We start from the raw sequence: 24,601 nt of genomic DNA, 5'->3' as shown, positions 1-24,601 counted from the left end.
ATGTTCATAGCAGCATTATTTACAATTGCCAAGATATGGAAACAATCTAAGTGTCCATCACCAGGTAAATGAATAAATATGATGTGGTATATATATGCAATAGAATACTATTCAGTCATAAAAAAAGAACAAAATTTTGCCATTTGCAGCAACATGGATGGACTTGGAGTGCACTATGCTAAGTGAAATAAGTCAGACAAAGACAAAGAGGCAAAGACATATCACTTATATGTGGAATCTAAGAAATACCAAACTAATAATATAACAAAAAAGAAGCAGACTCACAGATATAGAGAACAAACTAGTGTTTACTCAGGAGGGGGAAATATAGGGGTGGGGGAGTGGGAGCTACAAACTATTGGGTATAAGTTCAAGGATGTAATGTACAAAACAGGGAATATAGCCAAAATTTTGTAATAACTATAAATGGAAAGTAACCTTTAAAAATTGTATAACTTTTTGGACTTCCCTTGTAGTGCAGTGGTTAAGAATCCGCCTGCCAATACAGGGGACATAGGTTCGAGCCCTGGTCCGGGAAGATCCCACATGCCACGGAGCAATTAAGCCCATGTGCCACAACTACTGAGCCTGCAATCTAGAGCCAGCAAGCCACAACTACTGAAGCCCATGCGTCTAGAGCCCATGCTGTGCAATAATAGAAGCCACTGCAATGAGAAGCCCGCACACTGCAACAAAGAGTAGCCCCCGCTCACCACAACTAGAGAAAGCCCGTGCACAGCAACTGAGACCCAACACAGCCAAAAATAAATAAATAAAGTAAATAAATTTATTTTAAAAAATTGTATAACTTAAAAAAAAAAATTAATCTATTTTCATTTAAAAAAAAAAAAGAATTGTCACTACTTTACTTTTGTTGATTCTGTACATCTAAGTAAACTACAAAACTAGTCCAGATTCAAAGAGTGGAGAAATAGACTCTATTTCTTGATGGCAAGAGTTGCAGAATCATATCACATGGCTACCTGGACACAGAGAAGAGGATAATTGAAGCCATTTTTGTAAAATTTACTTCAGAGAGCTCTTGGTGGCAAAAGCTCAGCTGATGACACTAATTCAGCCTAAGATATCTATGAGTAATAATATATCCTGATTTCTTCATCACATTTGCATTTAAACTAAAGAGGTCAATATCTTAATACTTTCTCCAATAAGACTGGTTAATCCACACTCTCATGAAACTTTCCTACTCCATATTGTTGTCTACAAAGTTTTATTTTCTGTTTGACTCTTAATTTTATCTCTTTTTTTTGTTTAGGGTGATACTTACTGTTATAACAGACTAACCACCAAATGTTAATAGTTAAACCAATAAGAATTATTTGTCACTGATCCAGAGTCCAATGCAGATGTTTGGCAGGAAGCATGTCATGTACCGATTCGGAGATTGGGCTCTCTTTAGTTTTATACTGACTTTCCCTCAGTTCTCCCTCCTGCTAAGAAAAAGTAAGAATAGAAGATACTCTGATCCTAGCATGTATTCAATCCTGCTGATACAATCTGTGCAGGGCCTTTTTTTTGGGAAGCTGGGAAAGTGCCTTAATTAAGCCTCCCTTCTTGGAGACCTCTCTTGTCCATTATCAAGTTCCCTGGCTTACATCCCTGAGAAGCTTTTCCTAGTTCATTTGCCTTCCTGGCCACAGTAATAAGGGGTGTTTTGGATTTGCCTTCCTTAGGGGTTACACAGTTTTTGCAGCTTTCTTTTTTTATTGTAAACATAACACTCCAGCAAATTCATTCTTGACTTGTGCTCAACCCAAAGATGCTAAGCAGACTTTGATTTAGACTTTCTACTGAGAAAGACTGGTAGAGATTAACAGAATCAAAATGTCACTTGAAGTAGGGTAGCAAGAAGAAGCATATTCTAGTAGTCTTTCATCTTTCCTGAATTCTTTTTAAAAAATTGAGGAATAATTGGCATAACATTATATTAGTTTCAGGTATACAATGTAGTCATTGGATATTTGTATATATTGCAAAATGGTTACCATAGTAAGTCCAGTTAAGATCTGTCCCCATAAATAGTTACAAATCTTTTTCTTTTGTGATGAGAAATTTCAAGATGCATTCTCATAGCTACTTTCAAATATGCAATACAGAATTATTAACTATAGTCACTGTGCTGTACATTACATCCCCATGATTTCTTCATTTTATAACTGGAAATGTATTTCATAATGCAACTTAGTACCCAAAGGTGTTTAATGACTTCATCATTTAAACTGTATTTTAGTCCAGGATTGAATTCCTTGACAGTAAACTTATCTGAAATATTTGCAGGATCTAGGTGTGTTTTTTCTAGACTTTCTCATTTGCCGATAATTATACTCACAGTTCTTCCTTTTAGGGTCCAGATGCACTTTATATTTCCAGCCCTCTAAAGCCCTTTTCTTTGGATTTGCTACCTCTTCAACCTCTGTTTGAAAACCAGCCAATTCTCTCCTGAACTCACCTCTTTCTTGTAATACTTTTCTAACGGCCATGATTAGAAGCCAACTCACGATGCCACTGAATCTTTCCAACCACTTTCCCTAGAGCCACAGCTCAGTGGGCAAGATGTTCCTTCCAAGTTATTGCACATGGCAGTTTTACCAAATATTCTGCTACCAGATTATTGTGTGTTTTCTTGTTGCCTAGTGTCTAACACTAAACTAATGCTCCAAATTTTAGGGTTTTTTATTATGACAGTACCTAGCTTCTCTTATCAGTTTATTTATTAGTTAGTTTAGTAACACTAACTGCTATTACAAACAAAACCACTCCAATTCTGAACACCAATTCTGATGTGTGTGTTTTTCCACACCACCAAGCAATTAACTCAATTCTGACACTATCTACCTGGAAATAGCATCAGATCCCACAGGTTAAGTGCTCAACCGAACAAAACTGCCCTTACTTCACATGCCAATTGCAGGTCCAGGTTGCTTCCTGTGCTTCTGATCAACTAGCTGTTCATTGGAGATAACCCCCTCCTTGCATTGGATTAATTTGCTAGAGCAGCTTACAGAACTCAGATAAATCATTTATTTACTAGATTACCAGTTTATAATAAAAGGCTGTAACTCATGAATGTCCAGATGGGAGAGATGCATAGGGAAAAAGTGTGAGTAAGGGACACAGAGCTTCCATGCTCTCTCTGGGTGCACCACTTTCCCAGCACGTCCACAGGTCTGCCATCCTGGAAACTCTCCAAAGAATGTTCTTTTGGGATTTTATAGAAGGCTCATTACGTAGGTATGATTAAATCATTGACATTGGTGATTGAACTCAATTTCCATCCCTGTTCTCTTTCCTAGAGGTCAGGGGGTCAGATTGAAAGTTTCAACTCTTCAATCACATGGTTGGTTACACTGGCATCAAGTCCCCATCCTTGAGTGCTTCTAAAAGTCACTTCATTAACATCATAAAAACATCTTATCAGAGGAAATTCCAAGGGTTTTAGGAGCTCTTTGCCAGGAATAAGGATGAAGACCAAATATATGTTTCTTATTATAAATCACAACATCACACCCCTCAGTGGCTTAAAACACCATTAAGAGTTTATTTCTTAAGCCAGCTGTGACACAGGTATTAGGCTGGCATCCTTCTACATGAGATTTAAGGACCCAGGCTCCATTTATAACAAGAAGACGAAAGAGGAGATATATACCAGACTCTTCAAGAGCATATCATACACCCACATGCAAGAATTTTCCAGTTCTGAGCATTAACTCCATCCACGCATGCTTCCCACCATAGTCCAAAGTAGTTGAATTAGAAGCTTAATACCTGACAGCACCCACCACTTCTTTGAGAGCCAAAGACATACCCTGGACCTGTAACCCAGGAAGCATTTTTCTAATTGTCATCTCTTCATGATTTTGACCTGTATCTGCCTGGAATTTCTATGATGTTTATCATCTCTGCCATTAATGTAGCAATTCATACAAATTATCCCTCTTGTTAAATATACTTTCAAGGATACAAATTGTCTAGATGTTCCTTAAGGGGCTTTATCTAAACTAACTTATAACTTCCATAAAATCTACAAATCTTTTCATGTAGAAGCTATCAAGTAACTTTTATTAATTGATTAATTGATCAATTGTTCTGAGTTCCTAGGAGACCAACAGAGAGGTTTTTTTCTCCTTCTGACACTAATTGTATGGTGCCTTTTGCAACACCACTTCTCAAATACTCGGACACCTACTGGGCGTCCATCAATTCAATTCAATTCTGACACTATCTACCTCGAGTTAGGATAAGATCCCATAAGTTAAAGGGTTCAGTCCTACAAGACTACCCACATTTCAGAAGCCAGTTGTAAGTTTCAGGCCACCCATACTTTTGACTGGCATGCTGTAAATCAGGGGTTCCTAGGACTCCCTCCTGGAGTTTGATACTTTGCTAGGACAGGCTCCCAGAACTCAAGAAAGCACTTTAGTTACTTTTGCTAGTTTATTGTAAATGATACAACTCAGGAACAACCAAATGGAATAGGTGCATAGGGTAAGGTGTGGGGGAAAATGGGTGGAGCTTCCATGCCTTCTCTGTGTGTGTCACCCTTCCAGAAACTCTCCTCTCCCAGAGGTTGAGGGAGTGGGGCTGAAAGTTCCAGGCTTCTAGTTAAAATTTGGTCTTTCTGACAAACAGCCTTCATCCTGAAACTATCTAGGAACACATAAAGAGTTGCCTCAGGAGAAAAACAAAGATGTTTCTATCTTTTCTATCACTCAGGAAATTCCAAGTTATTTAGGATCCTTACTTTGGTACAAAGGCCAAATATATATATATTTTATTATGCCACACCCACCTACTTCACTCAGTAAATAAAAGACAAGACACGTGCTAGGTATTGAGAAATATGCTTTTCTGTGGTGAGAAAAATGAATCAGATTATGTTTCTGTAAACAAAACAGCATTTTTCTAATGGGCAAAGTGCACTCGGTAAATTAAAAGGGCTGCCATTGTGCTTCCATAATTCTTTTTCTGTCCTAGAAGTGAATAAAACAGGAATACAATAAGTAAATAAACAAGTAAATAAAATCAACAATAAAATCTTTATCACTTCTTTCTGCCTAGAAATATTACACATGATACATTTCACATAATGGTTTTTTTTTTTTTATTTCTCTAGTTTATAATGTCATTTTCTCTTTGGTGGAATGTTTTATGTAGGTGTGTAAAAGATGTTTTGTTTTTTGCTTTTGTTTTTTAATGGAAACATTTTTTTGAAGAAATTAATCAATAAATAAATGAATAAATATACTATGAAATTAGGTGTCAGTGAACTGGATGAATTGAAGTGCTTCTACACACAATATAAATGTATGAAACTTCATAATTTCATTCTCTACTTATTTGGAGTTTTTGCTATTTATTCTTGTTAAACTAAAGTTAACTCTTTTTTGGCTATTTTTTAAAACAGTAAATTGACAATGTTAAAAGGAAAAAACATTTTGCTCTTTTCATAGTGGAGGCCAATAGGATAACCAGTTTAGCTACATGAATAAAATGAATGGATCCGTTAAAATGGGCTCCTCTAAATAAATATGTCATTGCTTTGTTAAATAAAAAAACCTCTGTCAAAAATTCTTTCCAGCTTTAGAACAGCATCACTCTCTTACTTTATACTAAAAAATTTCTATAAATAAAACCTTTCCTTAAATTTTTATTTCTTTTACTTATTTAATAGAGCAAATTTACAAGGTTTTACTGGACTACATCACTATCCACGAAAATTAATCATTTTTATATTAAATTTGCAGATTGTCACTTATTTACTGGCCTGAGGCAAGACATGTTTTACTTTTCTTATCCAAGTATTAAAGAACTCCCATAAAGTAAATGAGTTTCTAATATTAGGTATTCTAGAGAAATGAAATAATAAGCCTTTCTGGGAGCTGGAACAGGAATGGTCTGTATACATTAGGCTGTATTGAAATACACTCAAATGAAAACAGGAAACTTGACTTATAAAAGATTTTTTTTAAATGACAAGAGTTATGGAAAATGAACTACGTGGGTTCCTTGGGTGGAGAGGTAGATTAAAAAGACAAGATGTCTTGGATGTTCTTTCACTTTTATTGTGCTTTCTTTTGTCACTACCTCTTGTATTTGCTGTGAGTGTGTGTTTGTGTGTATTTGTGTGAGTATATGTGTTTCCCTATTACAAATATTGTTATGAGGGCTTAATGTGTCACTCTTCCTGGAGGCCATAACTGGGGACTCATGCAAAGTTTTGAACCTTCTCAAGTAAGACAAAACATATCAAGCATTTTTTTGTTCTTAAGAGACTTTATTTTATTTTATTTTTTTTACTTTATTTTATTTTATTTATTTATGGCTGTGTTGGGTCTTCGTTTCTGTGTGAGGGCTTTCTCTAGTTGCGGCAAGTAGGGGCCACTCTTCATCGCGGCGCGCGGGCCTCTCACTATCGCGGCCTCTCTTGTTGCGGAGCACAGGCTCCAGATGCGCAGGCTCAGCAGTTGTGGCTCATGGGCCAAGTTGCTCCGTGGCATGTGGGATCTTCCCAGACCAGGGCTCAAACTCGTGACCCCTGCATTGGCAGGCAGATGCTCAACCACTGCGCCACCAGGGAAGCCCCAAGAGACTTTATTTTTTACAACAGTTTATATTTACAGAAAACTGCTGAAGGTACTCAGTTTCCCCTATTATTAATATTTTACCTTATTATGATGCATTTTTTAACTTAATGAATTAATATTGATACATTATTGTTAACCGAAGTCCACATATAATTTATATTTCCTTAGTTTTTACATTATGTCTTTTTTTCTGTTCCATGTTCCCAATCAGGATATCAAATTGTATTTGATGAACATTCGTACCTTAGATTACTGTTGGTTGTGACAATTTCTTAGACTTTCCTTGTTTTTCATGACCTTGAGGAGTGCTGGTCAGATATTTTGTAGAATGTCCTTCAATTTAGATTTATTTGATGATTTGATGATTTTCTCATAATTAGACTGGAGTTATGGGCTTTGAGGAGGAAAGCCACAGAGGCGAAGTGACATTCTAATTATATCATATCAAGAACACATTCTATCAACATGGCTTATCATTTTTGCTACTGATTTTGATTGCTTGGCTGAAGAAGTGTTTGTCAGTCTTCTCTAATGTAAATTAACTTTTTTCCCACCCCATTTACATACTGTTCTCTTTGGAAGGAAGTCACTGTGTGCAGCCCATAATAAGGAGTGAAGAGTTATGTTTCACATCTTTGGGGGGAGAGTATCTACACAAATTATTTGAGTTCTGCATGGAATATTCCTCTTCCTCTTCATTTGTTTATTTTTTATTTACATCAGAATGAACTCATGAGTGTTTATTTTATAATTTGGGTTATAACCCAATGTTACTTTATTTTCTTGTGCAAATTTTCCAGATTTAGCTATTGAGAACCTTCAGTCAGTTCTTGTATCCCTTTGACATACACTTATCTTAGAGGAGGTGATGGAAAGGATGTGATCACTGCCTGGACCCAGGCAATTAGGAGCTCCTCACCCCTCTCCTATCCTTGGAATGTGCCTTCTGCTCACCACTCCCACAGCTGGAGTCATTTCAAAAACCCAGCCTCTAGAGGGAACACTCACAAAGTCATTCTATGAAGCCACCATCATGCTGATACTAAAACCAGACAAAGACACTACCAAAAAATAAAATTATAGGCCAATACCTTTGTTGAATATAGATGCAAAAATTCTCAAGAAAATATTAACAATCTGAATCCAAAAACACATTAAAAAAAGTCATATACCAAGATCAAGTTGGATTCACCCCAGTGTCACAAGGAGGGTTCAATATAGGCAAATCAATCATTGTGATACACCATATCAACAAAAGAAAAGACAAAAACCACATGATAATCTCAATAGATGCAGAAAAAGCCTTTGATAAAATTCAACATCACTTCATGATAAAAACTCTTACCAAAGTGAGTATAGAGGGAACATATTTCAACATACTAAAAGCTATTTATGACAAACACACAGCCAATATAATACTGAAAAGTGAAAAGTGAAATCCTTCCTGCTAAAATCTGGAACAAGATAAGGATGCCCACTCTCACTACTTCCATTCAACATACTATTGGAAGTCCTAGTTACAGCAATAAGACAAGAAAAGGATATAAAAGATATCCAAATTGGAAGAGGTAAATTTGTCATTATATGCAGATGACATGACACTATACATAGAAAATCCTAAAGACTCACACAAAAACTACTAGAACTGATAAATTTAGCAACGCAGCAGGATACAAGTTTAACATACAGACATTTGTTCATTTCTTTACACTAACACTGAAATATCAGAAAGGGAAAGTGATTTTAAAAAAACTCTTAAAATTGCGTCATAGAAATACATAGGAATAAACCTAACCAAGGAGGTGAAAGAGTTATATGCTGAGAACTATAAAGCATTGATAAAGGAAATTGAAGATAATTCAAAGAAATGGAAAGATATCCCATGCTCTTGGATTGGAAGAATTAATATTGTTAAAATGGCCATTTTAACAAAGGGATTTAACATGATCCCTATCAAATTACCCATGACATTTTTCAAAGAAATAGAAAAAAAGTAATTCTAAAATTTATACAGAGCCTTAAAAGACCCAGAATTGCCAAAGCAATCATGAGGAAAAAGAACAAAGCTGGAGGCATAACCCTCCCAGATTCCAGACAGCACTATAAACCTACAGTAAGCAAAACAGCATGGTATTGGCACAAAAAACATATATATGGGTCAATGAAACAGAATAGAGAGCCCAGAAATAAATCCACACACCTGTGGTCAATTAATCTCCAACAATGTAGGCAAGAATATACAATGGAGAAAAGACAGTCTCTTCAGCAAGTGGTGCTCTGAAAGCTGGACAGCTGCATGTAAATCAATGCAGTTAGAACACTCCCTCACACCATACACAAAAATAAACTCAAAATGGCTTAAAGACTTAAATATAAGACATGACACCATAAAACACCTAGAAGAGAACATAGGCAAAATATTCTCTGACATAAATCATAGCAATGTTTTCTTAGGTCAGTCTCCCAAGGCAATAGAAATAAAAGGAAAAATAAACAAATAGGACCTAATCAAACTTAAAAGCTTTTGCACAGCAAAGGAAACCATAAACAAAATGAAAAGACAACCTATGGAGTGAGAGAAAATATTTACAAACAATGTGACTGACAATGGATTATTTTCCAAAAGATACAAAGAGCTCATACAACTCAATAACAAAAAAAAAAAAAACCCAATTAAAAATGGGTAGAAGTCCTAAATAGACATTTCTCCAAAGAAGACAAACAGATGGCCCATAGGCACATGAAAAGATGCTCAACATCACTAATTATCAGAGAAATGCAAATCAAAACCCCAATCAGGTATCATCTCACACTGGTCAGAATGGCTATCATCAAAAAGTCTACAAATGGGACTTCCCTGGTGGCACAGTGGTTAAGAATCCACCTGCCAATGCAGGCGACATGGGTTCGAGTCCTGGTCCAGGAAGATCCCATGTGCCGCAGAGTAGCTAAGCCCGTGTGCCACAACTACTGAGCCTGTGCTCTAGAGCAACAACTACTGAGCCTGGGTGCCACAACTACTGAAGCCTGCTCTGCGACAAGAGAAGCCACCTCAATGAGAAGCCGCACACCTAGAAGCCCACACACAGCAACAAAGACCCAACACAGCCAAAAATAATTTTAAAAATTAATTAATTTTAAAAAAGTCTACAAATAATTAATGCTGGAGAGGGTGTGTAGAAACGGGAACCCTCCTACACTCTTGCTGGGCATGTAAATTGCTGCAACCTCTATAGAAAACAGTATGCAGGTTCCTTAAAAAACTAAAAGTAGAGTTACCATATGATACAGCAATCCCACTCCTGGGGATATATCTGGAGAAAACTCTAATTTGAAAAGATACATGAACCCCAATGTTCATAGCAGCAGTATTTACAATAGCTGAGACATGGAAGCAACCTAAATGTCCATTGACAGATGAATGGATAAAGAAGCTGTGGTACATATATACGATGAATATTACTCAGCCATAAAAAAAGAATGAAATAATGATGTCATTTGCAGTAACATGGATGGACATAGAGATTATCATATTAAGTGAAGTAAGTCAGAGAGAGTAAGACAAATATCATTTGTTATTACTTATATGTGGAATCTAAAAAATGGATACAAGTGAACTCATTTACAAAACAGAAACAGACTCAGAGAAAAAGAAACAAATTTATGGTTACCAAAGGGGAAAGGGGAGGGAGGAGGGATAAATTAGGAGTTTTGGATTAGCAGATACAAACTACTATATATAAAATACATAACAGGTTTCTATTGTATAGCAGAGGGAACTATATTAAATATCTAGTAATAAATTATAATGGAAAATAATATGAAAAATAATATATATATAAAACTGAATCACTTGTACACCAGAAACTAACACAACATTGTAAATCAACTATACTTCAATAATAAGAAAAGAGAACACACTCTCTAGAGAGTAATGTGTTGTTGATACCATCTGGACTGGATACATGACTGAACCCCTTTAACACTTCTATAGAGTCATATCTTGGTATCTGCAGGAAATTGGCTCCAGGACCCTTGAGGTTACCAAATTCTGAGGACGCTTAAGTCCCTTATGTAAAAGGCATAGTACAGTTTTGGATACAGAGGGCTGACTATATAAACTTTTAAGATCCTGGTCAGCAGATGAGGAGATATACTAGTCTTGTGGCCACCCAAGACAAGTCTTAAATGCATAAGTTCTCTGGGTGTTTATTAATACTGCCACCTATCAATCTGTAGTGATCGGCCTCTTTTTCTTTGTCTCCTTTCCCTCAGAGTACAAGGGCCAGTTTCAGATTTTACCCAGGGAATTCCTGAGGTTCTGAACCAACACCCCATCATTGCGTGCCTTTTTTTTTTTTGAGCACTTCCTTTCTTCCTGGCATTCTACGATGCTCTAGGTTCATCTTGTAAATTGCTGCCCTCATTCTAATATCACCCATTTCTCCAGTGAGCTCTTGTTCCTTTTATTGGAGAATAAGAACCAAGAAGTGGAAAATAGGTATGCTCATTGCTACTTGGGTGTTGTTTCTAGGCTCCCTAAGGGCAAGAAAATATGAGTGTTTACTAGCCAATGTGAATATACATATCTATAAATATTTCTATATGTAATTACTAACTATATTATATGTGTATATGTATTTCCATGTATCAGTATTAAACTACACATGAGTTCACACTATCTCCAATTCTAATCCAGTACCATGCTATCATTCTAGCCTCCTTATACTTGTCTCCAATTAGACATCCAGCTTCTACCACTCTCCATCCACTTATTTAAGTGTTCACTTCTGTTATTGAACACTTGCTGTATGAGATTTAATACCACGAGTACAGTGGTATCAAAATTGATAACCCTTATCCCAGTGAGAAATAATTTGGCCAAATAGTACGGGACTTACGTACTGTTTCTTTTGCCTTTAGCTTTACATACTCCCTTCATTTTTAGCAACTTATGTCAGCACACTGCTGCCTCCCTGTACCCCTTTTAGTGAGTTCATTTCATACATTTGTGATACATTTATAGTGTTTTGTCACATTTTGCATTCCATCTTGTGATTCCCACAGCCTCATGAATGACTCTTTAAATATGCATACATTAAGATTCACTCTTGTGCTGTAAAGTTCAATGGGTTTTGACAAATGCATAGTGTAATGTATCAATATTATAGCAGCATATAAAATAGTTTTGTCACCCTAGAAAATCACCAGTGATTCGACTCTCTCCCTTTCCATGAACCCTTGAAACAATTGATCTTTTTACAACACTATAGATTTACCTTTTGCAGGATGTCATATAATTGGGATCACACAGTATGTAGCCTTTTCAAACAGGTTTCTTTCACTTGGAAATTTAAGATCTATCCATTTCTTTTCATAGCTTGCTAGCCCATTGTTTTTTATTACTAAATAATATTCCACTGTACCAGTGTACCACCTTTTGTTTCTCCATTCACCCAGTGAATGGCTGGTTGTATTCAGTTTTTTATTAGTATTAATAATGCTGCTCTGGACATTTATGTGCATGTTTTTATGTGGATATACGTTTTCAACTCAGTTGGGTAAATACCAAGGAGTGCAACTGCTGGATCACATGGTAAGACTATGTGTAGCTTTGTAAGAAACTGCCAAACTGTCTTTCAAAATGGCTGTACTATTTTACATTGCCAACAGTAATAAATGAGAGTTCCTATTACTCTGCTTTCTTGCTGTAATTAGTCACCTCAGTTTTTTGGGTATTAGACGTTCTAATGTGTGTGTAATAATATCTCATGGTTATTTTAATTTGAAATTCGCTAATGATAAATATTGTTGAAAATCTTTTCAAATGCCTTTTGCTATCTGCATGTCTTATTTGGAGAAGGGTTTTTTAGGATCTTTTTCACATTTTTTAATTGTGTTGTTTGTTTTCCTGTTGTTGTTTCAAGTGTTCTTTGTATGGCTAATATTCCTTATCACATATGTATTGCAATATTGTCTCCCATCTTTGGTTTGTCTTTTCAGTATCTTACAGTATCTTTCACAAAGCAGATAAATCTGCTCTGAGTTAATAAATCTGTCAGAGTTAATAAATCTGTCTTAACAATATTTTTTTGTTTGTTTTATTGATTATACTTAGGGTGTTTGTCTGAAAACTCATTGTCAAACCCCAAATAACCTATATTTCTATGTTTTCTTTTCAAACTTTTACAATTTTGCATTTTGAGTTAATTTTCCCCCAAAATATAAAGTCTGTCTGAGTTCATTTTATAAAAATACGTTCAGTACCTTTTTTTGAAAATATTTAATAGCCTGTTTCCATTTAATTGCTTTTACTCCTTTTTCAAAGATTATGTGACTAAATTAATAAGGGGCTATTTCTGAGCTTTCTACTCTTCTTTATTGTTCTATGTGTTCATTCTGTCACCAATATCACTTTTTTTTATTATTAGCTTTTTAGTAAGTCTTCAAGTTGGATAGTGTGACTCTTCCAACTTTGCTCTTTTCTCAGTCTGTGTTGGTTAGTCTAGGTCTTTTATCTTTCCATATAAATATTAAATCAGTTTGTTGCTATCTACAAAATAGCTGGCTGAGATTGTGATTGAGTTGTGTATATAGATCGAGTTGGGAAGTACTGGCATCTTAACAATATTGAATCTTCCAGTTCATGAACATGGAATATCTTTTCATGCATTTATATCATCTTCGTTTTTTTTCTACCAGAGTTTTGTAGTTTTCACATACAAATCATATATATATATATATATATATACACATATATGGTTAGAGTCATACCTAAGTAGTTCAATTTCTGGGGTAGGCTGAGATTGTAGATAATACATCATTCTTCATTTCAAATACCAAACGTTCATTGCTGGTATATAGGAAGGCAATTGTCTTTTGTCTATTGACCTTGCATGTTGTGATGTTGTTTTTTTACTTTTATTTTAAATTAAATTTAATATTTTTTTATACAGCAAGATCTTATTAGTCATCCATTTTATACACATCAGTGTATACATGTCAATCCCAATCTCCCAATTCGTCACACAACCAGCCCCACCGCCTGCCACTTTCCCCCCTTAGTGTCCATACGTTTGTTCTCTATATCTGTGTCTCAATTTCTTTCCTGAAAACTAGTTCATCTGTACCATTTTTCTAAGTTCCACATATATGTGTTAATATACAATATTTGTTTTTCTCTTTCTGACTTACTTCACTCTTAATGACAGTCTCTAGATCTATCCACGTCTCTACAAATGACCCAATTTCATTCCTTTCTGTGGCTGGGTAATATTCCATTGTATATATGTACCACAACTTCTTTAACCATTCATCTGTTGATGGGCATTTAGGTTGCTTCCATGACCTGGCTATTGTAAACAGTGCTGAAATGAACATTGGGGTGCATGTGTCTTTGAATTCTGGTTTTCTCTGGGTATGTACCCAGTAGTGGGATTGCTCGATCATATGGTAATTCTATTTTTAGTTTTTTAAGAAACCTCCATACTGTTCTCCATAGTGGCTGTATCAATTTACATTCCCACCAACAGTGAAAGAGCGTTCCCTTTTCTCCACACCCTCTCCAGCATTTGTTGTTTGTAGATTTCCTGGTGATGCCCATTCTAACTGGTGTGAGGTGATACCTCATTGTAGTTTTGATTTGCATTTCTCTAATATTAGTGATGCTGAGCAGCTTTTCATGTGCTTATTGGCCATCTGTATGTCTTCTTTGGAGAAATGTCTATTTAGGTCTTCTGCCCATTTTTGGATTGGGTTGTTTGTTTCTTTAATATTGAGCTGCATGAGCTGTTTATTATTTTGGAGATTAATCGTTTGTCCGTTGATTCATTTGCAAATATTTTCTCACATTTTGAGGGTTGTCTTTTCATCTTGTTTATGGTTTCCTTTGCTGTGCAAAACCTTTTAAGTTTCATTATGTCCCATTTGTTTATTTTTGTTTTTATTTCCATTTCTCTAGGAGGTGGGTCAAAAAGGATCTTGCTGTGGTTTATGTCATAGAGTGTTCTGTCTATGTTTTCTGCTCAGAGTTTTACACTGTCTGGTCCTACATTTAGGTCTCTAATCCATTTTGAGTTTTTTTTTTTTTTTTTTGTATGGGGTTAGGCAGTATTCTAATTTCATTCTTTTACATGTAGCTGTCCAGTTTTTCCAGCACCACTTATTGAAGAGATTGTCTTTTCTCCATTGTATATCCTTACCTCCTTTGTCATAGATTAGTTGATCATAGGTGCGTGGGTTTATCTCTGGGCTTTCTATCTTTTTGCATTGATCTATGTTTCTGTTTTTGTGATAGTACCAACTTGTCTTGATTACTGTAGCTTTGTAGTATAGTCTGAAGTCAGGGAGTCTGATTCCTCCAGCTCTGTTTTTTTCCCTCAAGACTGCTTTGGCTACTCGGGGTCTTTTGTGTCTCCATACAAATTTTAAGATGATTTGTTCTAGCTCCGTAAAAAATGCCATTGGTAATTTGATAGGGATTGCATTGAATCTGTAGATTGCTTTGGATAGTATAGTCATTTTCACAATATTGATTCTTCTAATCCAAGAACATGGTATGTCTCCTCATCTGTTGGTATCATTTTTAATTTCTTTCATCAGTGTCTTATAGTTTTCTGCATACAAGTCTTTTGTCTCCCTAGGTAGGCTTATTCCTAGGTATTTTATTCTTTTTGTTGCAATGGTAAATGGGAGTGTTTCCATAATTTCTCTTTCAGATTTTTCATCATTAGTGTATAGGAATGCAAGAGATTTCTGTGCATTAATTTTGTATCTTGCAACTTTACCAAATTCATTGATTAGCTCTAGTAGTTTTCTGGTGGCATCTTTAGGATTCTCTATGTATAGTATCATGTCATCTGCAAACAGTGACAGTTTTACTTATTTTCCAATTTGTATTCTTTTTATTTCTTTTTCTTCTCTGATTGCCGTGGCTAGGACTTCCAAAACTATGTTGAATAATAGTGGTGAGAGTGCACATCCTTCTCTTGTTCCTGATCTTAGAGGAAATGCTTTCAGTTTTTCACCATTGAGAATGATGTTTGCTGTGGGTTTGTCATATATGGCCTTTATTATGTTGAGGTAGGTTCCATTTATGTCCACTTTCTGGAGATTTTTTATCATAAATCGGTGTTGAATTTTGTCAAAAGCTCTTTCTGCATCTATTGAGATGATCATATGGTTTTTATTCTTCAATTTGTTAATATGGTTTATCACATTGATTGATTTGTGTATATTGAAGAATCCTTGCATCCCTAGGATAAATCCCACTTGATCATGGTGTATGATCCTTTTAATGTGTTGTTGGATTCTGTTAGCTAGTATTTTTTGAGGATCTTTGCATCTATATTCATCAGTGATATTGGTCTGTAATTTTCTTTTTTTGTAGTATCTTTGTCTGGTTTTTGGTATCAGGGTGATGGTGGCCTCATAGAATGAGTTTGGGAGTGTTTTTTCCTCTGCAAATTTTTGCAAGTGTTTCAGAATGATAGTTGTTAGCTCTTCTCTAAATATTTGATGAATTCAACTGTGAGGCCTCTGGTCTTGAACTTTTGTTTGTTGGAATATTTTTAATCAAAGTTTCATTACTTGTGTTTGGTCTGTTCATATTTTCTGTTTCTTCCTGGTTCAGTCTTGGGAGGTTATAACTTTCTAAGAATTTGTCCATTTCTTCCAGGTTGTCCATTTTATTGGCATAAAGTTGCTTGTAGTAGTCTCTTAGGATGCTTTTTATTTCTGCAGTATCTGGTGTAACTTCTTTTTCATTTCTAATTTTATTGATTAGAGTCCTCTCCCTCCTTTTCTTGATGAGTCTGTCTATTGGCTTATCAATTTTGTTTATCTTCTCAAATAACCAGCTTTTAGTTTTATTATCTTTGCTATTGTTTTCTTTCTTTCTATTTCATTTATTTCTGCTCTGATATTTATGATTTCTTTCCTTCTGCTAACTTTGGGTTTTGTTTGTTCTTCTTTCTCTAGTTCCTTTAGGTGTAATGTAAGATTGTTTATTTGAGATTTTTCTTCTTTCTTGAGGTACTCTTTTATATCTATAAACTTCCCTCTTAGAACTGCTTTTGCTGCATCCAATAGGTTTTGGATCATCATGTTTTCATTGTCATTTGTCTCTAGGTATTTTTTGATTTCCTCTTTGATTTCTTCAGCGATCGCTTGGTTATTTAGTGACGTATTGTTTAGCCTCCATGTGTTTGTGTTCTTCACATTTTTTTTCCCTGTAATTCATTTCTAATCTCATAGCATTGTGGTCAGAAAAGATGCTTGATATACTTTCAATTTTCTTAAATTTACTGAGGCTTGAATTGTGACCCAAGATATGATCTATCCTAGAGAATGTTCCATGAGCACTTGAGAAGAAAGTATAATCTGCTGTTTTTGGATGGAATGTCCTATAAATATCAATTAAATCTATCTGGTCTATTGTATCATTTAAAGCTTGTGTTTCCTCATTAATTTTCTGTGTGGATTATCTGTCCATTGGTGTAAGTGAGGTTTTAAAGTCCCCCACTATTATTGTGTTACTGTCAATTTCCTCTTTTATAGCTGTTAGCAGTTGCCTTATGTATTGTGGTGTTCCTCTGTTGGGTGCATATATATTTATAATTGTTATATCTTCTTCTTGGATTGATCCCTTGATCATTATGTAGTGTCCTTCCTTGTCTCTTGTAACATTCTTTATTTTAAAGTCTATTTTATCTGATATGAATTATTGCTACTCCAGCTTTCTTGTGATTTCCATTGGCATGGAATATCTTTTTCCATCCCTTCACTTTCAGTCTATATGCCAGACAGCATATATATGGGTCTTGTTTTTGTGTCCATTCAGCAAGGCTGAGTCTTTTGATTGGAGCCTTTAATCCATTCACTTTTAAGATAATTATTGATATGTATGTTCCTATTACCGTTTTCTTAATCGTTTTGCATTTTTTTTGGTAGGTCCTTTTCTTCTCTTGTGTTTCCCACTTAGAGAAGTTCTTTTAGCATTTGTTGTAGAGCTGGTTTGGTGGTGCTGAATTCTCTTAGCTTTTGCTTGTCTGTAAAGCTTTTGTTTTCTCCATCAAATCTAAATGAGATCCTTGTGGGGTAGAGTAATCTTGGTTGTAGGTTTTTCCCTTCCATCACTTTAAGTATATCATGCCACTCCCTTATGGCTTGTAGAGTTTCTTCTGAAAACTCAGCTGTTAACCTTATGGGAGTTCCCTTGTATGTTATTTGTCGTTTTTCCCTTGCTGCTTTCAATAATTTTTCTTTGTCTTTAATTTTTGCCAATTTGATTACTATGTGTCTCTGCGTGTTTCTCCTTGGGTTTATCCTGTATGGGACTCCCTGCACTTCCTGGACTTTGGTGGCTATTTCCTTTCCCATGTTAGGGAAGTTTTCGGCTATAATCTCTTCAAATATTTTCTCGCATCCTTCCTCTCTCTCTTCTCTTTCTGGGACCCCTAAAATGCGAATGTTGTTGTGTTTAATGTTGTCCTAGAGGTCTCTTAGGCTGCCTTCATTTCTTTCCATTCTTTTTTCTTTATTCTGTTCCACAGCCATGAATTCCACCATTCTGTCTTTCAGGTCACTTATCCGTTCTTCTGCCTCAGTTATTCTATTATTCATTCCTTCTAGTGTATTTTTCATTTCAATTATTGTATTGTTCATCTCTGTTTGTTTGTTCTTTAATTCCTCTAGGTCTTTGTTAAGCATTTCTTGCATCTTCTCGATCTTTGCCTCCATTCTTTTTCTGAGATCCTGGATCATCTTCACTATCATCATTCTGAATTCTTTTTCTGGAAGGTTGCCTATCTCCATTTCATTTAGTTGTTTTTCTGTGGTTTTATCTTGGTCCTTCTTCTGGTACATGGTCCTCTTCCTTTTCATCTTGTCTATCTTTCTGTGAATGTGGTTTCTGTTCCACAGTCTGCAGGATTGTAGTTTCTCTTGCTTCTGCTGTCTGCCCTCTGGTGGATGAGGCTATCTAAGAGGCTTGTGCAAGTTTCCTGATGGGAGGGACTGGTGGTGGGTAGAGCTGACTGTTGCTCTGGTGGGCAGAGCTCCTTAAAACTTTAATCCACTCCTGCTGATGGGTGGGGCTGTGTTCCCTCCCTGTTGGTTGTTTGGCCTGAGAACACCCAACACTAGAGCTTACCTGGGTTCTTTGGTGAGGCTAATGGCGGACTCTGGGAGGGCTCACGCCAAGGGGTACCTCCCAGAACTTCTGCTGCCTGTGTCCTTGTCCTCATGGTGATACAGAGCCAACCCCCGCCTCTGCAGGAGACCCCCCAACACTAGCAGGTAAGTCTGGTTCAGTCTCTATGGGGTCCTTGCTCCTTTCCCTGGGTCCTGATGCACACACTACTTTGTGTGTGCCCTCCAAGAGTGGAGCCTCTGTTTCCCCCAGTCCTGTTGAAGTCCTGCAATCAAATCCTGCTTGCTTTCAATGTCTGATTTTCTAGGAATTCCTCCTGCTATTGCCCAACCCCCAGGTTTGGAAGTCTGACGTGGGGCTCAGAACCTTCACTCTAGCGGGTGGACTTCCTTGGTATAAGTGTTTTCCAGTTTGTGGTTCACCCATCCAGCAGTTATGGGATTTCATTTTATTGTGATTTTGCCCCTTCTAACATCTCATTGTGGCTTCTCCTTTGTCTTTGGATGTGGGGTATCTCTTTTGGTGAGTTCTAGTGTCTTCCTCTTAATGATTGTTCATCAGTTAGTTGTGATTCCAGTGTTCTCACAAGAGGGAGTGAGAGCATGTCATTCTCCTCCACCATCTTGAACCAATCTCTGTGATGTTGTTAAGAGTCGTTTATTAATTTCTAGCAGTTTCATTATCAATACTTTGGAATTTTTACACAGAAGCACTTCTATCACCTGAGAGTAAAGACAGCTCAATTTTTTCTTTACTAATCTGTATATCATTTATGTTTTTTTCCTTGGCTTGTTGCATTTGCTTACACTTCTAGTCTGATGTTGAAAATGAGTGATGAGATAGGATATTATTTCTTTATTCTCCATCTTAAGTGGGGAAGTGTCCTGTTTCTCACCATTATGTATATTGTTAGCTGTAGGTTTTTGTTGATTTTTTTTTTTTTTTTATCAGCTGAAATAGTTCCCTTCTTTTTCTAGTTTCCTGAACATTTTAATCATGAACAAGTGTTGGATTTTGTAAAAATATTTTTCTGTGTTAATATGTACAAGAATAGCATTATATCATCTTCTTGCCAGGAATAAGTTTCTAATCATGCCCTCTAATATTACTTTGTTTTACTTAGAGTGATTTTTCAGACCAAGTGTACTCAAAAGTCAAAACTGCTTGTTTTTGTAATTGGTTCTTGAATATGAAGAAAAGAGATGTTTAGAGATCTCATAATTTAACAGCCATCATCCATACTTCTCTAAGTATTTAGTATTTACTTAAACTGACATTTTAAAAATCAATAATTTTTAATTACAAAATAGTGATGAAACTTAGTAGAACATATATTCTGCAGTGAGAACTTCATAAACACTAACTTCATAGCTCTAAAAGTTATCATGTGTGTGTTCTTCTCTCTCAAGGTAGAAAATACATTTGATATAATTTTTGAACAATGAAATATTTTTATTTCCAATTAATGTCAGGGGTGGGAGAACCAAACCAGTAAAAAGATAAAAATAAAAGAAGTCTGAAACTTTTTTCTCTCTGTAATGCCTCTTACACTCATGGCTAATTCAATTCTTAATGCTCTTTGAATATCAATTTTAATTCACGCTTACTTCAAGTCTTTCTTTGTTCTATTAGCCTATGAACATCTATCCTTTAAGGGTGGTTCAGTATCAGCTAATTTCACACAATTCCATATATTAAATTAATGTGGATGTCTGCTTCCTCAGTGAGAACATGAACCCTAAGAGAGCAAGATCACCTAGTGATTTTTATCTGACATCTGAACACCTATGTCAAAATCTGAGGCCCCAGAATCATGGCCCCTTAATAACTGCATCTTTGTTCCTGATATATACCTTCCGTTTTCTGTTGTAACCAAAACTGTCTACTTACCAACACCTAATTAAAACTTACTTGTAAATACTTGTCTCTAAATCTTTGTCCCAATACAGTAAGTCCCCTACATATGAACCTTCAAGTTGTGAATTTCCAAAGATGCCAATGTGCATTCATGTGTCCTAAGTTAACATAAGTCCTAACATAAGTTAGTTCACGTGTCTGGCATACATTGTCACATGTGTGCATCCTCTACAAGTGATTGTGCTTTTGTGCACTTCATTGTACAGTACTGTATAGAGTACAGTAGTACAGTATCTTTATTTCAAGCCCAGGATGTCCAGAAGCAACCATAAAAGCAGCAGTGACGTAGCTGGTACTGCTAAGAAGTGCCAGCTGTTGTATTGTACTACTGTACTCTTCAAGGTGCTGTAATGTAAAATTAAAAATGTTTTCTTTATTTTTTTGTGTTTGCTTGTTTTTTATGTATTATTTGTGTGAAAAGTATTTTAAACCTATTACAGTTGTGTTAGTTGGGTACCAAGGCTAACCTTGTTGGACTTATGAACAAAATTGGACTTACAAAGTGCTCTCAGAACTGAACTCGTTCATATGTAGGGCACTTACTGTATTCCTTTCACTCCCTTTTGCTTATGTAAGTCTGATCCACAAGCTCATCTCACATCTATCCTATTCAGAAGATCTTCTCACCTTATCCCACAGGATTCACTGTTAACACATTTATTACCTGTATAGAAATCTATTGTATTTTGTATTTTATGTCATTTTTTGTGCTGTTTTGTTGTCAGTTAATCTTCATAAAATTATTTCTTTTCTCCAAAATTAATAAAACATTTTCTGAAAACAATAATCATTTATTTGATTTGTTATATTCTCCATATGCCTAATACTGAACAATACACATGCAATTCATAACTGATGAATTTAATTTCTTTAGCCACAAACATTTCATCCAATAATGGTTGAATGATCAGCTCATGTCAGGCTTGAAGACACTGTGCAGAGAGGTCAATGTTAAGAATCCAAAAAAGAGGTTGTGGAAATGAGCCAAGGACAATCTCAAAGGGATAAACGTCATGGGCAGGAGTAGGGAGTTAATATATTTCTTATTTTCCAAAGGCAGAGAGAGGTACCCCTCTTGGTTGAAGAAAACAGCTTGATTCGGAGGAGAAACAAAAATTTACAGGTAAAAAGTAAGTGAAACAGGAAATCTAGTTGTAAATGGGTAGATGAAAAATTGAACTAACCAAAAAGAAATTAGGAACTGACTTAATCTAAGAATTTTAGTTAAGAATCCATCCTTAGTTTATCTTGTCTTCCTTCAAAACCTTTAGTTAGCATTTATTATGGACAAAGCATTACTCTAGGAATTGTGGGGCTTCAAAGATGTATAAATCATGGCTTTTTGTCTTCCCAATTAAGTGCCAATACTATCTCTGCCACGAACTTTCTGTCAAATTTTGGGTTAGGCATTTTGCCTCTCAGGTTTCCATGCTCTTCTTCATTAAAATGATGGGGTTGAGCTAGATGAGCTTTTTCCTCTAACACTGCACAACGGGATGAAACAAATGGCCCAGTCATTTTCCTTCTTAAGATACTTTTCCCTCCATGCCCCCAAACGTTTGTTTGCTGTCACAGACAAAGCTTTTAATACTAAACTGAGTCTGCTAACAGGATGAGATTTTGACATTCACCACACCTACTGCCAAGGAAGAAAGAAACCTCTGGGAAGGCTAATTGTGGGAACTGTCATTCTGAGGGTTTGAGCAAATGAAAAATTAGCTGATGCCCAGTGGGAGGTGTGGAAGCTTGTGGGTGAAACATTCAGGAGATGTGTTTTGGAAGCTGCCAAGAACAACCTGGTAGTTATCTCAGTAGTGAGAGCAAAGCCTGGGAGGGAAAGCCTTGCTGGAAAAAGAAGTCTACCTGTTGGAGAGATCTCTCTTCACCTGCAGTGTGTGCAAGGAGAGGAACAGTTGTTAGGGAGGCAGGATGCACCTGTGAGATTTCACATTGATGGTTCTAGCTTCTCCCTTAATAGTACACACTAAACAGGATTTCTCTCACACCTAATGCAAACTAGTGTTTTGGTTCTCATTTTTACAGGTCCTACTAGTAATTTTTCAGTTCTGGCTCACACAATAACTCTCTCCCCAGGTTGTGGTGATCAGGCTCTGGTGTGCAGAAATATCTAGGTGAAAATTATTTTGTACAGCTCCAGTTCCTTTATGTTCCATTCCTTCCCCTCTCTCCCTAAACAAAAGTGGGCCTCCTTTTTTTCCAACCTATGAAAATGTTATAAATCCTAAGAAATGCAACCCAAGTCTCATTTTCCATGTCCTCTTTCCTTCCATGATGCGAAGTATATGAGGCATAATATTGAAAGGTAAGAAGTAATTTTCCATGATTATTGTTGTTTTTATTTATTTCTTCTTTTTGTTAATTAGCTAGTATGTAAAGTTTTATGTCATTCTTAGATTTTGATGTGACTTTCTAACTAGTCAATAAGTATCTTGAGGGCATACAACAAGAGGCCTTTGTCTGTATCTGCCATAGTACCTTGTCTTGTCTGGAGCACATATTAGATATTTAAATGATACTTTTCAAGAGATCGTTGGCTCAATTTTCTCAGTTTAAAAAAATGAGAGCTTACTACTCTAGAGACTTTTATGTTTGATTGACTGTCACAAAATGGACTGGGCAGATTTTAATGATGTCAAGTAATTGATAAAGGTTTACAACCTTTTTCATTCCTTTAAAAGGGCAGATTACCTCACAGGCCACAGTGCAAATGTCAATGACTCACTGCAGGGAATTGGGTCTAGCTGGTGCATGGCTTAATCACTGGAGAGTGCTAATGAAATATTGATCCCAATATAACACTCTATGGTAGAGTGTGTAAGTTAATATCTGCCCCTTAATACATGTGGGTATATTAAAATTATTGGGCTGTGAAATCTGCAGAGATGGAAGTTCACGGCTCTCTTCAGCCCCATGAAAACCACCGATTCAATGTTGTTTGATGGGATTCACCACTAAAGCACAGTTTGTTATGAGTAATGCATTCAACTACTCCAATGACACACACACACACACACAAAAAGTAGATTTGTGCTGGTCCATGTGACACCAGTGGTCTTGGATTGGACAAATATCTGATTCAGATTCTCTGTAAATAGAGGGTTCACAAATTCAGTGGACTAAATGGCATTTAAAGAGATCATAGAGTCTGACCTGCAGATAAATAACCATTAAGTGTGCTTAGGAAAAGGATCAGAGTTGAGAGAAGGAAAAACATTCTAATACCATTCTATTCTATTTTATAATTCTAGTCCCTTTCTGAGGACTAGATTTTTTTTCTGACCTAGGAAAAGCATGCCCTGAATAATAACCCTCACCTTCTTTTGGCTTGTCTTAGCTTAAGTCTGCCTCTTTAACTTGATTTTAATATATTCCATCCCAATACAAATATTGGATTTAGAAGTGAAGGAAAGTAAATACAGAATAAACTGAACTGGGTTGGTATGGTCAGTGGTGCACTTTCACTCATCACAGAATGAAGGACTGTCAGACCATGATATTGATGGTGAAGTAATCAGGTGACATACTACCTGTTACCTACTGAGACTATGGCCACATGGACACATTTGGTGACATTTTGGAGGGCTAGAATCAAAAGAGAAAGAACACAGACTCTGTTAATTACTTTTGTATTCCTTCAGTAAGGTACACAAAAGAAATGAGTTCTAAATTAGAATTTCCCACTAGAAGTAAATGTAGAAAATCTGGGTTGCTAGATTATATTTCTAAAATGCTAGAAGAAATGCATATGACTAATAGTATTTAGATTGTTTGATTTCTTACTTCTATAGATAACATTGGCATGCTTTCCAAGAAATGGAGGTATACTAGAAAATAACATGATAATATTTGGGAAGAGGAAGAAATATCAGGAAACCAAACCTACCAGCTTTTTCCTGAGGAGCTCCTG

The sequence above is a fragment of the Eschrichtius robustus genome, chromosome 14, assembly GCF_028021215.1.
Source record: "Eschrichtius robustus isolate mEscRob2 chromosome 14, mEscRob2.pri, whole genome shotgun sequence".
In the NCBI taxonomy this organism is placed as follows: Eukaryota; Metazoa; Chordata; class Mammalia; order Artiodactyla; family Eschrichtiidae; genus Eschrichtius; species Eschrichtius robustus.
Note: the sequence above shows the minus strand (reverse complement) of the source record.